Raw genomic sequence first — 11122 nt, forward strand, 5'->3', positions numbered from 1 at the left:
GCCCCACGGGGGGAGGGTTCCTGAGGAAGTGGGGGGGGCTAAAGCATTTTGGGAGGAGGAGCTAATTGGTCTTCTGAGGAGAGGGGGAAGAGCAGGAGGGCTTGGGGAACCGCTCCCTAGCTAGGGTCTGTGTCCCCTCACTGCACAGGGGTATAGGAAGTAGTGGGGGGGGGATGACTGTGCAAGGGTATGGGGTGTAGGGGGCTGCACAGGGGTATGGGGTGTAGGGGGGTGTAGGGGGCTGCACAGGGGTATGGGGTGTAGGGAGCTATACAGGGGTGTAGGGGGCTGCACAGGGGAATGAGGTGTAGGGGGCTGAACAGGGATATGGGGTGTAGGGAGCTATACAGGGGTGTAGGGGGCTGCACAGGGGTATGGGGTGTAGGGGGCTGCACAGGGGTGTAGGGGGCTGCACAGGGGAATGAGGTGTAGGGGGCTGAACAGGGATATGGGGTGTAGGGAGCTATACAGGGGTGTAGGGGGCTGCACAGGGGTATGGGGTGTAGGGGGCTGCACAGGGGCGTAGGGGGCTGCACAGGGGCATGGGGTGTAGAGGGCTGCATAGGGGCTGCACAGAGATGTGGGGTGTAGGGAGCTGCACAGAGGCATAGGGGCTGCACGGGGACATGAGGCGTAGGGGGCTGCACAGGGACAGGGGTGTCCCTCTACGTGTGCCTACTGGGATCTGTGGGGTCTGCACAGAGGCCTGTCTGCTTGTTGGTCTCAGGTACAAAAGAAGCCCCCCATGACAGCGTCTCCCACTACTGCTAGGCCTCAGCATCTAGAACAGCCTGGTGCTAACGCACAGCGGTGGGAGCGGCTCCTTTGACTGAACTGCCGGGGCTCTGGCGTCTGGTGCGGAGTTCGATTTTCTGTTGGCGAATGTGATGCTCGTCTCGATGTGGCCTCTCAGCACCAGCACCCCTCTCACATCTGTGAGTGAGTTTTTCTCTGTAAATGTATGCTAGCAAGCACAAGAGTGACTTCATCTGCTACTGAAATGCAGCCACCTCTGGGGTGGCGTGCAGCAGCTGACAACCCCACAGCAAAGCTGCATGTTGGTGAGGAACAGGAACTGAAGGCATATTTGGTAACTGGATGGAGTAATATTTCAACTGCAGTTTACACATTCTGCATAATTCGTATTTTATAAATGACACTGTGGAAGGACAATGTTCTGACTGATAGGAGAGCTTACTCATGGAGCTACTACCAGTTTGTGTCCTTGGGCTCACTACTGCCCACAGAGTTCCATAATTTAGCTAATGTCTGTTCTCTTCATTAGTACAGAGGTATTTCCATGGAGACTACATATCCCAGCATGCTTCTGATCTGAAATCAATAAGAGCATTGCATGTTGGGACCTGCAGTCTTTATCAGCTGCACCTCTGTGTATTCTCAGTCTACCCCAATTTTGGTCAATTAGGAGAGGTACCAAGGCACACAGCGGGTTATGAAGGTAGCCCTCAGCTGAGCAAAGTTTGCTAGCTGCTGTAGCCAGTACATCCTCCTCCTTCAAGGGACAGATTTGTTTGCAGGGGATGACACTTTACTGAAGATGGATTTGACCCAACATCTGTACTAGGGCAGACCTGATGCAGCTGTGGTATGCTGATGCCGCCACTCCAGCACCTGTGCTGCCAGAGAGTATTTTTTTACTATGGCGTTCAAATTCCAGTGCTGCGTGCTCATGCTCCTAGTACTTCTGGCAGCACTGGGGTTCATCTCTCCCTTGTGCCGGGCATGTTAGGGAGCAGAGAAATAGTTAAAGCAAATTCCCCCATTTTTACCATTTCTGTTTCCATGGAAATGCTAGGTGGTGGTCAGGGATAAAACCATCCCTTGCCAATTTCAGCTGTGGCTGGCAGCTGGGACCAGCTAGTGCTGGGAAACAAGTGCAGTGTATTTATTTTGAATATATATATATATATATATATATATATATATATATATATATGAAACGAACAAAATTTCAATTTTTTTTTAAAGAAAAGTTTTTGGAACACCGTTCCCCTTAATATCTAGGGAAGAATTGAAATCTCCTGCAAACACATGTGAGGGCAGGTTTTGGCTTTGAGAACAAACCTCAGGATTTGGCCCTTTGGATGATTGGTCCTCAGATATAAAGTTTGTTTTATGAATTAATCTAATCTATCCATGCATAGACAAGAGCCCCAATTCTGGGCCTTAACACTGCTCCAGCACCTTAAAGGGGCTAGAACACTGCCAGATCCACCAGCCACAAATTCCTCCCCATGCAGGTGGGTTCCTATGTAGCATAAGGCCTTATGTTGCCTCAATTCACAGCCTCTGACAAAGAGATGTAACGTAGGGCAGACCCACGGGCCTGGTAGTGGCAGGAAGGAGCACTCTATGTTTCAACTATTCTGGGTTGCCAGACAGCTCCACAGGGTTATCTCCTCTACCCCACATCAGACCAAAATTTGGGAGGCATGAATCTACTTTTGCTCCCTCTGTGTTGGGCCTTCTGATCTGCATCCACTAAGAGGTGCAACATAGAATCTGGCCCAAGATATATATAGATCAGGATGGCATTGTGAAAGGAAGTCTCTGACTGATGAGGGCCCAGAGACTATATATGAGTCTAAGGCATGGTAATGGGATGCAACAACCAGTTGTTACAGAATTATAGCACCAATGGCTATTATGATTTATGCTATTGCTCATTGAGATTAGGGCCCCAGTGTGCTGGTGATGCATAAAGAAAAAATCCTATGCATAGATCCACCTTATCTTTACAAAAATAATTTTTTAAAAAACTTTTAGAAGTGAGTGTATTGCCTGTGAAAGGTGCCAGATAGAGGTAGTGGTGCTGAAACAATTTACAGAGTGGGGGTGCTGAGAGCCATTGAACCAAACTGTAAACCCAGTATCTGATGGAAACCACTTCAAACCAGGGGGTGCGGCAGCACCCCTAGTTCCAGCACCTCTGGATAGAGGCCATGAGGCCCCGCGACTATCAATGCACAAAACAGGGACAGCTTGGGAACTTGCAGAGCAAGCTTTTCTCCAATTCCACCCAGCCAGAGTGCCTCCGCAGGGTCCTGAACTGACCCTGTGTAGGGCAGAGAAGGGAAATCCATCTTCATTCAGTTCTTATCCTCTCCAGTGAGTCTTATTACCGCGTGTGCTGGAGGTTCGGTGATGTGCTTATCTGTGGGAGGTTGGCACTGTTTTCAAATCGGTGGAGCTAGCTGGTAAATTTTTTTCTCCTTGTGAAAAATGTTGACAAAAATTAAAATCTGGGTTTTTTTCAGTGATTGAAAACTGAAAATTTTCCTCTGAAAACCAAAATTGGGGTGAGGGGTCTGGTTTGCAAAAACTTGGGGGGGGGGAATTATTTTTTGGATGGTGTTCCAAGTGTAAATTTCCAACAAAAAACCCCACTGTCAAAATAACTTTTCAGTGGAAAGTTTTCGATCAGCTCTGCTCATTTATTTTAACTTCAGATATTGGCACTTTTGAGAGTTAAGGGTGGTTTAAGTAACAGAGAAAAAATGGTTCTTTTGCTCTGTTTCTCCAAGTGCCCTGATAGCCAATAGGCTAAAGCCTCAGCACAGCCTAAAAGCCCCAATCCTGCAAACACTAATGAACTGCTTCACTTTGCACACAAGAGTACCCATATGAGGCAAAGTTAAGTATTCATGTGTGCGCGCAGAATCCTACCTTTATTTTAGAAAGTGCTGGCTAGTTTTAACCACAGTGTTGCGGGGGAAAAAAACCACGATGGTAAAAATAGCTCTGTGCCAGGCACGTTACTTAGATTGTAAGCTCTGTGGGGCAGGGACTGTTTTTATGTCCTATGTCTGTACAGAGCATAGCGTAGTGGGGTCCTGATCATGAATGGGGCTTGTAGGTGCTACTGTTATATAAATAAAAAGAGGCAAATGCCACAATACCACACATACATTCACCCATCAACATGAGACGCAGAGAACAGATTGTGTATGTATGTGGTGGTTTGAGAATATGTTTCCTATCTGCACATGCTGGGTCTAATTCACCCCTGAGATAACTCCACTGAAGCCAACAGTTAACACAACAGAAGAATCTGGTCTCACACCAAAAGGCGGCTATTGCATAGATGCCTAAGCATCAAATTAATCTGTATACACGAGAGGGCGCCATTGGCTCAGGTTTTTAAGAGGAAGAGATGAAATTCTGGAGGTGTCTTGCTCAGTGAATTTTTGTACTTCTGAAAAGCAGAGAGAGAAAACTCTGTGAAATTGTCAGTTTATTTTAAAAAATTAAAAAGCTGAGGGACAGTGGTACAAAATTTTGCCATTGGGTACTAAATGATTGGCTTTTTCTGGAGGAGTTTAGAAATTGTTATAGCAACTGATTAGTAATTAAGCAGCTATTTCTAGAATTGTTTAGTAATTGCTTAGAAATTCTAACAATTGCTTAGCAAATTCTACAGTTAATTAATAACTGTAGTTAGTTATTGCAGAGTCATTAGTAATGGTTCTAGTATTTGTTGAGAAATTTCACAATTAATTGGTAATTGATTCATAATTCTGCTAGCTTTTCCTGTAACTGATGAGTCCCTCCTTTTTATAGGAGACAAGTCTAGACAAAAACATTACATCTGAAATCCCCTGACCCGGGTGACAGTTCAGCTCTAAATCTAGAGCCAAACTTGGTAAATTCCCACTAACTATACTAGTCTGAAGCCAAATCCTGGTTTCTAACACCTCTCAAATTTAAGAAAAGTTCTGATCTGACTTTTTTGACTTGGACTTCTCTCTCCCTTTTTACTCTGTGTCATAGTATGAGAACAGCTGTAGTGAATGGCTGTAAATTTATAACAAGCAGGAAATACTCCTTTGCTTTCTGTGTCCCTGTGGAAGTCCCTGACAAAGGAAGGGATGGAGTCAAATATGGCGGCTGTATCATTTTAATAATCATTGATAATATTTTCACATATGCATGTTGAGATAAGGGCAATCAAATCTCAAGTTTCAGGGCATTAGGCACTGATAGCCTGGAGCAAGCAGGAAATAATTATCACACAGTCTCCCTGTCATTATTGTTATTTATTTTATTTGTATCACAGTAGAGCGTGGGAGTCCCAGTCATGGACGGGGGCTCCATTGTATGAGGTGTTGTACAAACACAGCGCACAGCTGGAGAGGTTTGCACTGTCCCCTGAAGCATCAAGTATTAGCTATTGTTGGTGATAAGATTCTGGAGGTCAATGGACCGATCCACAAGAACAACTCTATTCTTCAGTGCTGCTGTTTCTCATCTTAGGTGAGAGAAGATGAGTGGACAATGGAAAGAAAGACCCTTTAGAAGCAATCTGACTGATCCAGAGAGGAAACTACACGTTTGTGGACAGATTTACAAACCTGGGAAAGTTGCAATCCCAGCAGTCGGCATCTAAATGCCCATGGACAGATGGGTAGAGATAGAGAGATGGGTAGTTAGTAGACGCCGAGTCTTGCTTTTCTGCACTGGGGTAGTGGCGTGTATTGGCAGCCACTTTGCACAGTCTGTCCTCCAAAGGCCACATCCTGAATTACAGATGTGGTGAGGGACATTCCAAAACAGCTGATCTTTAGAAGGCCTCCTGGAGACAAAGAAAGAGATTGTACCAGTTGATACGACAGATGCCCAGCTCTTCCCTCTTGTGGGGCTTAAGCCAAGCAGAGGTTGTCACATGCGCTGTCTTCACTTGGGTGAATATTATCCTCTGTGAGTAAACCCAGCCATTTAAGGAGATGATGGTGGGAGCTGGGAGAATATTGCCAGACAGGTTTGCTGCGAACATCCAATGGTTTAAATGAGCTGGCTTTGCAGAGTGTACGCCCCTGTTCTGCATGATTTCTAGCACACAGGTTCACCAGCAGGAGCATTGGCAGAAACCTCACATTTTAAGCAAATGTCAATGGTCATTGTTGGAAAATGGTTATCACATTCGGAGTGATGCATATTTGTACTGGGAAGCTAATTCTAAGAGTTACACTCATTCAGTGGGGACAGCAAATTCTTAGGTGGTTTATGTGTCCAATGAAAACGGACAAGTGAACTGCCAGCCACAAACAGTTTCTGCTAATGCTCTTGAATAGCAAATAGGAGAAAATTGCAGTCTGTTTGCAGAAGATTGACCAGGAGGCAAAATGTTTTGAATCAGTTATCCTCTGTGAATTAGTTGCTCAGCGCTAAGTTGTCCGTATACAGCACCTTCCGTTCCCAAAATGCTTTTCTAGCAGTTGCTGGAATGCAGCCATAACCATTCAGGGAAGGCAGCAAGGAAAGGGAGAATTTTGGCTAAGGGCAGTGGAAAATATCACAAACACTTAAATGTCCACAAGGAAGAGACAGGCCTGAAAGGACACATCTGAGAGGCACACGGAGTAAACTGCAGTGGCTGAATATATCTCCTTTAAGATGAAGGGTTGGAGACCTCACTTGGGATTCTGTCCCTGTGATTACAGAGAGAGTAAATATAGCAAGGCCAATGCTTAGACCTTTAAACTGTCCACACCTGTGGGAAAAGGGGGAGTTTAATCCAGGACCACTGCAAAGCAGTAGAATCTTCTCTGTTCAGCTCACTGCAGGAAGCAGCCTGCGGATCTTACCCAGCCCCAAGCAAGTGATTCTGTCTGGCTCATGCACATGAGATGCAGCATGCCCAGGAAGCCCAGAGGAATTGAGTCAGGGCACCTCTTGTTCCATTCACATGACCCTGCCGCTTGCATTCCATCCAAGAGCCTGTGGGCGTTAACCATGAGATCACGTCCCGAGACGTTACTTCATTCAGACAATGCCACTCTGCCAGGCTGTTGGCAAGGGGTGAGAGGCGTCTCAGACTGTGAGGCTCTACAGTGGACTCCAGCATGCATGTGTGATGTGTGTTCATGGCACACACTTGCTCCCATTTTGTGCTGGGGGAAGCCCAGCTTGCCAGCACTGTGCCAGCTGTGTGGGGTCTAGTTTACATTACGCAAAGGTGGTTAGCAGGCAAAGGAGAATGTAGCCGGGGCCTTCTCTACCCAGACATGCCCTGCGAAAAGTAACAAAGCTGTGGGTAAATCCATCCGACTCCTGGATTTGCTGACATGAGCTCTGCAGTGTTTATATAAATTCCAGACTCTCAGATGTTATTCCATGTAGATGTCGCATTGCACAGACATGTTCCCAAAGTGTCTCTCCTTCACAGTTCCTTCCCCTGCACACACCAGATCCACATCACGCTGTTGAAGCCAGGGGCTCCAAGCGCTGTATATTTCCTATTCATAAAAGCTGTGAGGTCATCAGCAAGTCTGGGCTTAAAGCTGAGCTGTTGCATACCACCTCCTCCATCACCCTAAATCCTGTTTCACAAAACCATACATGTCCTGGGGAGAGCTACTTCTAGAACAACTTCCCTGCCTCAGAACTGGGGTCTTTGTTTTAAATGATATCCAGAGTTGAAATCCCAGTTTCCAACTCTCCCAGACTGCCCCACAATTCAGACCCAAATTCTGCCGTGCAGACCCAGAGCTGGTTAGTTCCAGAATGGCGGACACAATTCTCTCCTGCAAGGCACAGAACCAACCCCAGATTCTGCCTTAGAAAGACCCTTGAAGCCAGGAGAAGCTCAAAGGAGACAAAGCCTAGCTCTGTGTTGTATTTCTGGGCAAGTGAGAATAAATAGTGTAGCTAGGCTCCTGGCTTTCCCCCACCCCAGATGATATGTAATTGCATGTTTTAATTAGTAAATTGGAGACCATTCAAAGGAAAGCTGCAAAGTTTGTTACAGACGCTGCAGGGATTGTCAGCACTGAACCAGTCACTCACATCATGGTGGATTTGAATCGGTTTCCCTTTGAATTAATGTACAGGCAGATCGTAAGAATTACATTTCTATCCCCACCTCCACCCAAAGAGCCTTTCACCTCTGGCTCACAGGTTCAAATTCAGCCCCAGCTGCAGTGACCAAAGGCTGTTGGGTGGCCTGGGTGAAATGAGTTTGAAGGTCTCGATCCACTTTCCACCAAATCATGTGTGCACATCGCCTAATCATGTGTGCACTGACACACCCTTGTGTGATTCTGGGCAAGTCACAGAGGTCTGGTATGAACCTAAAACTTAGGTCTACCTACCTACATCGCTCAGGGCTGAGAAAAGTCTCACACCCTGTGTGACGTAGCTAGCTAGACCTAACTCCTGCTGTAGACACAGCCAGGATTCTTCTGTCACCCTGGCAACTGCCTCTCCGAGAGATGGATTACCTACACTGATGGAAAATCCCCTTCTCCTGCTGTAGTAGGTGTCCATGCTACAGCAGCACATGCTGTAGCTTAGCCACTGTAATGTAGACCGACTCTGCGTCTGAGGAGTGTGATCTACACAACAGGGATAATGGCACTGCCGTTCCCCACAGGAGGCGGTGTGAGGATAAACCCATTGAAGATTGGGAGATTCTCAGATACTGCGGTGATGGGGGCCAGATACATTCTTGGGACAGAAGGTGTGGATTCTATTCCAGCCCCACCACTGACCTGCTTGTGTGACCTTCAGCAAGTCTCTTTACTTTTCCACTGTTTGTCTGTCCTCTTTAGATGATAAGCTCTTTGGGGCAGGGGTTGGCTTTTGGTATGTGTTTTATATAGTGCCCAGCCCAACAGGGCCCCAATCCAGGGGCAGGGCTTCTAAGCACTCCTGGAGTGCCAATAATAAGCAGTCATTCATTCATCTCTTTGCCCTGCTGCTATTTCCAGCCCTTGCTGGAGGGGTTGATCTATAGGAGCAGTTCGTGGTGGGAGATCCCACCTGCCTTTTAGGGTTCATGAAACCTCTAGAACTTATTTTTAAAAAGTTTGGAGTTTCATTAAACTTGTTGGAGTTTCACTAAAGTTTTCTTTCTTTTCTTTTCTTTTCTTTTTTTTCTTTTCACCCTTAATTTAAATCATTGTTTTTCAAGGGAAATTTAATGTGAAAAACATGTTTTGTTTTTATACTAACTGGAAGCCTGTACTATCTATTGCAAGCCATCGAGATTCTTCTCTGAAAGTCATTCTGGCCCCGCTGCTGAGGCTGACGGGGTAAATCTAAGAATGTGACATGCCATGCAGCCGCACAGGACCCGCATTTCACTGAAGCCAGTCAGAAGTGGAGCCTTCAATCTACCAAGAACCTAGAACCCTGCTTTTTTAATAGGTTGTAAGCCTGGCAAAGTTAGATCCCTCCCTCCTGGCTAACAGCTTGCTGAGCTAATGTAACTTTTGTCATTGTGCTTCTCTGAACAATTCCTCTCTTTCTGGTACTGAACTATGTAAATTGTAGTCACATCAGATCTGCCAGGAGGGTATTGATCCAACTTCTGACTGAGGGCCCGCTCCTGTGCACCTTCTGCCAGATGCTGACTACCCTCAAAACCCACTGAAGCCAACGGGAGCAGAGTGTTTTCAGTGCCTTGCAGCATCAAGGCCTCATATGCCATTTTGCAGCTTGCTTCTCTTCCCTGTGATTCAGTGGGAGCAGGACTGGGTCTTCAGTGGGAAAAGCTGACAGTATAAACAGCATTTTCTTACTCAATGTCTCTGCTCCCCACCATGTGTCAAGCTGTGAGTAATAGCTGCTTGTCTTGCTTTCATAAGTATGCTTTAATTTCTCTGGTTAGTGTGGCATTGAGAGGATGGCTCTGTAAGAGCGGGCTGGATTCCATTCGGCCCGATTCATCCTCCTCCATCACACTGTCATCTGACATCCGGTAGCAGGATCTTTGTCACAGGCGATGACGTGCAAGGGGCAGGACGAATGCAGCTGGCTCTTCAGACCTGCTAGTTGGAGCTTGGAAAGCAGGATCTGGAGTCGCATATTGAGCAACTGTGACCCATCATTGAGAGAGAATAGACACAGAGCCCTGGGATGGACCAGATTGTCCCCTCCTGCCAGAAGATGAGAGGGTTGGGATGGTATACTGTATGAGGGTCACCATGAGGAGTTAATACCCCATCGTTCCATTGGGGTGAACGGGGGGAGGGTGGATGGTAGAATTTCTCTCCTATTCCTGGCAGAAAGTGCACAGCCTTTGGCCCCCCAGAACCAACAGACCTTAGGTGATCTGCCAGATGATGGCTATCTGCACAGACATCCTCTTCTTGTACACCGGCTTTGGGGAACTTCTCTGCCCCCAGCTCTCTGGAAGGTCCCACCAGGCTAACAGGCTCCAGTTAAAAGGATATTGCTCACTTTGGAGCAGATTCTCTGTAAGGATGACTGCAGGATGGGCAGGACAATGCATTAAGCAACCCAGTCCCCTCTTCAACCACACTCTCTGCCACCTCTATCCCCCCATGCAGATCCCACGTCCTGTAGCGTGCCCTCCTCACAGGATGGGGAGGGTGCGGAGGAGGCTTCTGCCCGGAAAGGGGAAGATCACCCCCAGAGGCACACCTGAGTGAGCAGCTCTCAGCAGGATCCTCCAGCCCAACATCCTCATTCGTAGTCGCTTTCCTAGCTCTAACCATGTTTTGGGACAAACTCTGCAGCTAGTGTACGTTGGCGCAGCTCAATCTTGAATTGATTCTCTGGGCCACTAACTGCCCCGTCACCTGTCGTTACAGCCTTTGTCCCTTTTCCTGCTTACTCGTCCCCCGGAAAGACTCATGCCCGCAATAACTTATGGCAAGAAATACCAGCGGTTTTGTGAAATTATGTGGCCCGGGTCCATCAGGCATGACACAGTTTGCTACGTAACTTACGCAGGCATGTAGTGTAGACAAAGTTATGAGTCAACACACAAGTAGGCTGTGTGGGTTCCCAGTGCTAATGGTTCTTCTGTCCTGTTAGACGTCACAGGCTAAACTGAGCCTTGATGTATAAAAGGGTGCAACTCTATTAAAGACACCTGGGTTGAGTTTGCTCCAGAGAAGCAGACACAGTGCCACATAACGGAAGTGTAATCAATGGGGGGGGGGTGTTGCAATGCAATACTTTTTGGACACACATCTTTGTGCACCATGTTACTTGGGTGATATAATTGCACCATCTGAATTTGTGCAGTACCCTTTTGTGCAAATATTTTTTGTGTACTGCTCCTGCATTACAATTTCTGGACCAAACAGATCAAAACATCTTGCACCCATTAGAACAGGACATTGATGGTAAC

This window comes from Lepidochelys kempii, chromosome 25, assembly GCF_965140285.1.
Source record: "Lepidochelys kempii isolate rLepKem1 chromosome 25, rLepKem1.hap1, whole genome shotgun sequence".
Taxonomy (NCBI): domain Eukaryota; kingdom Metazoa; phylum Chordata; order Testudines; family Cheloniidae; genus Lepidochelys; species Lepidochelys kempii.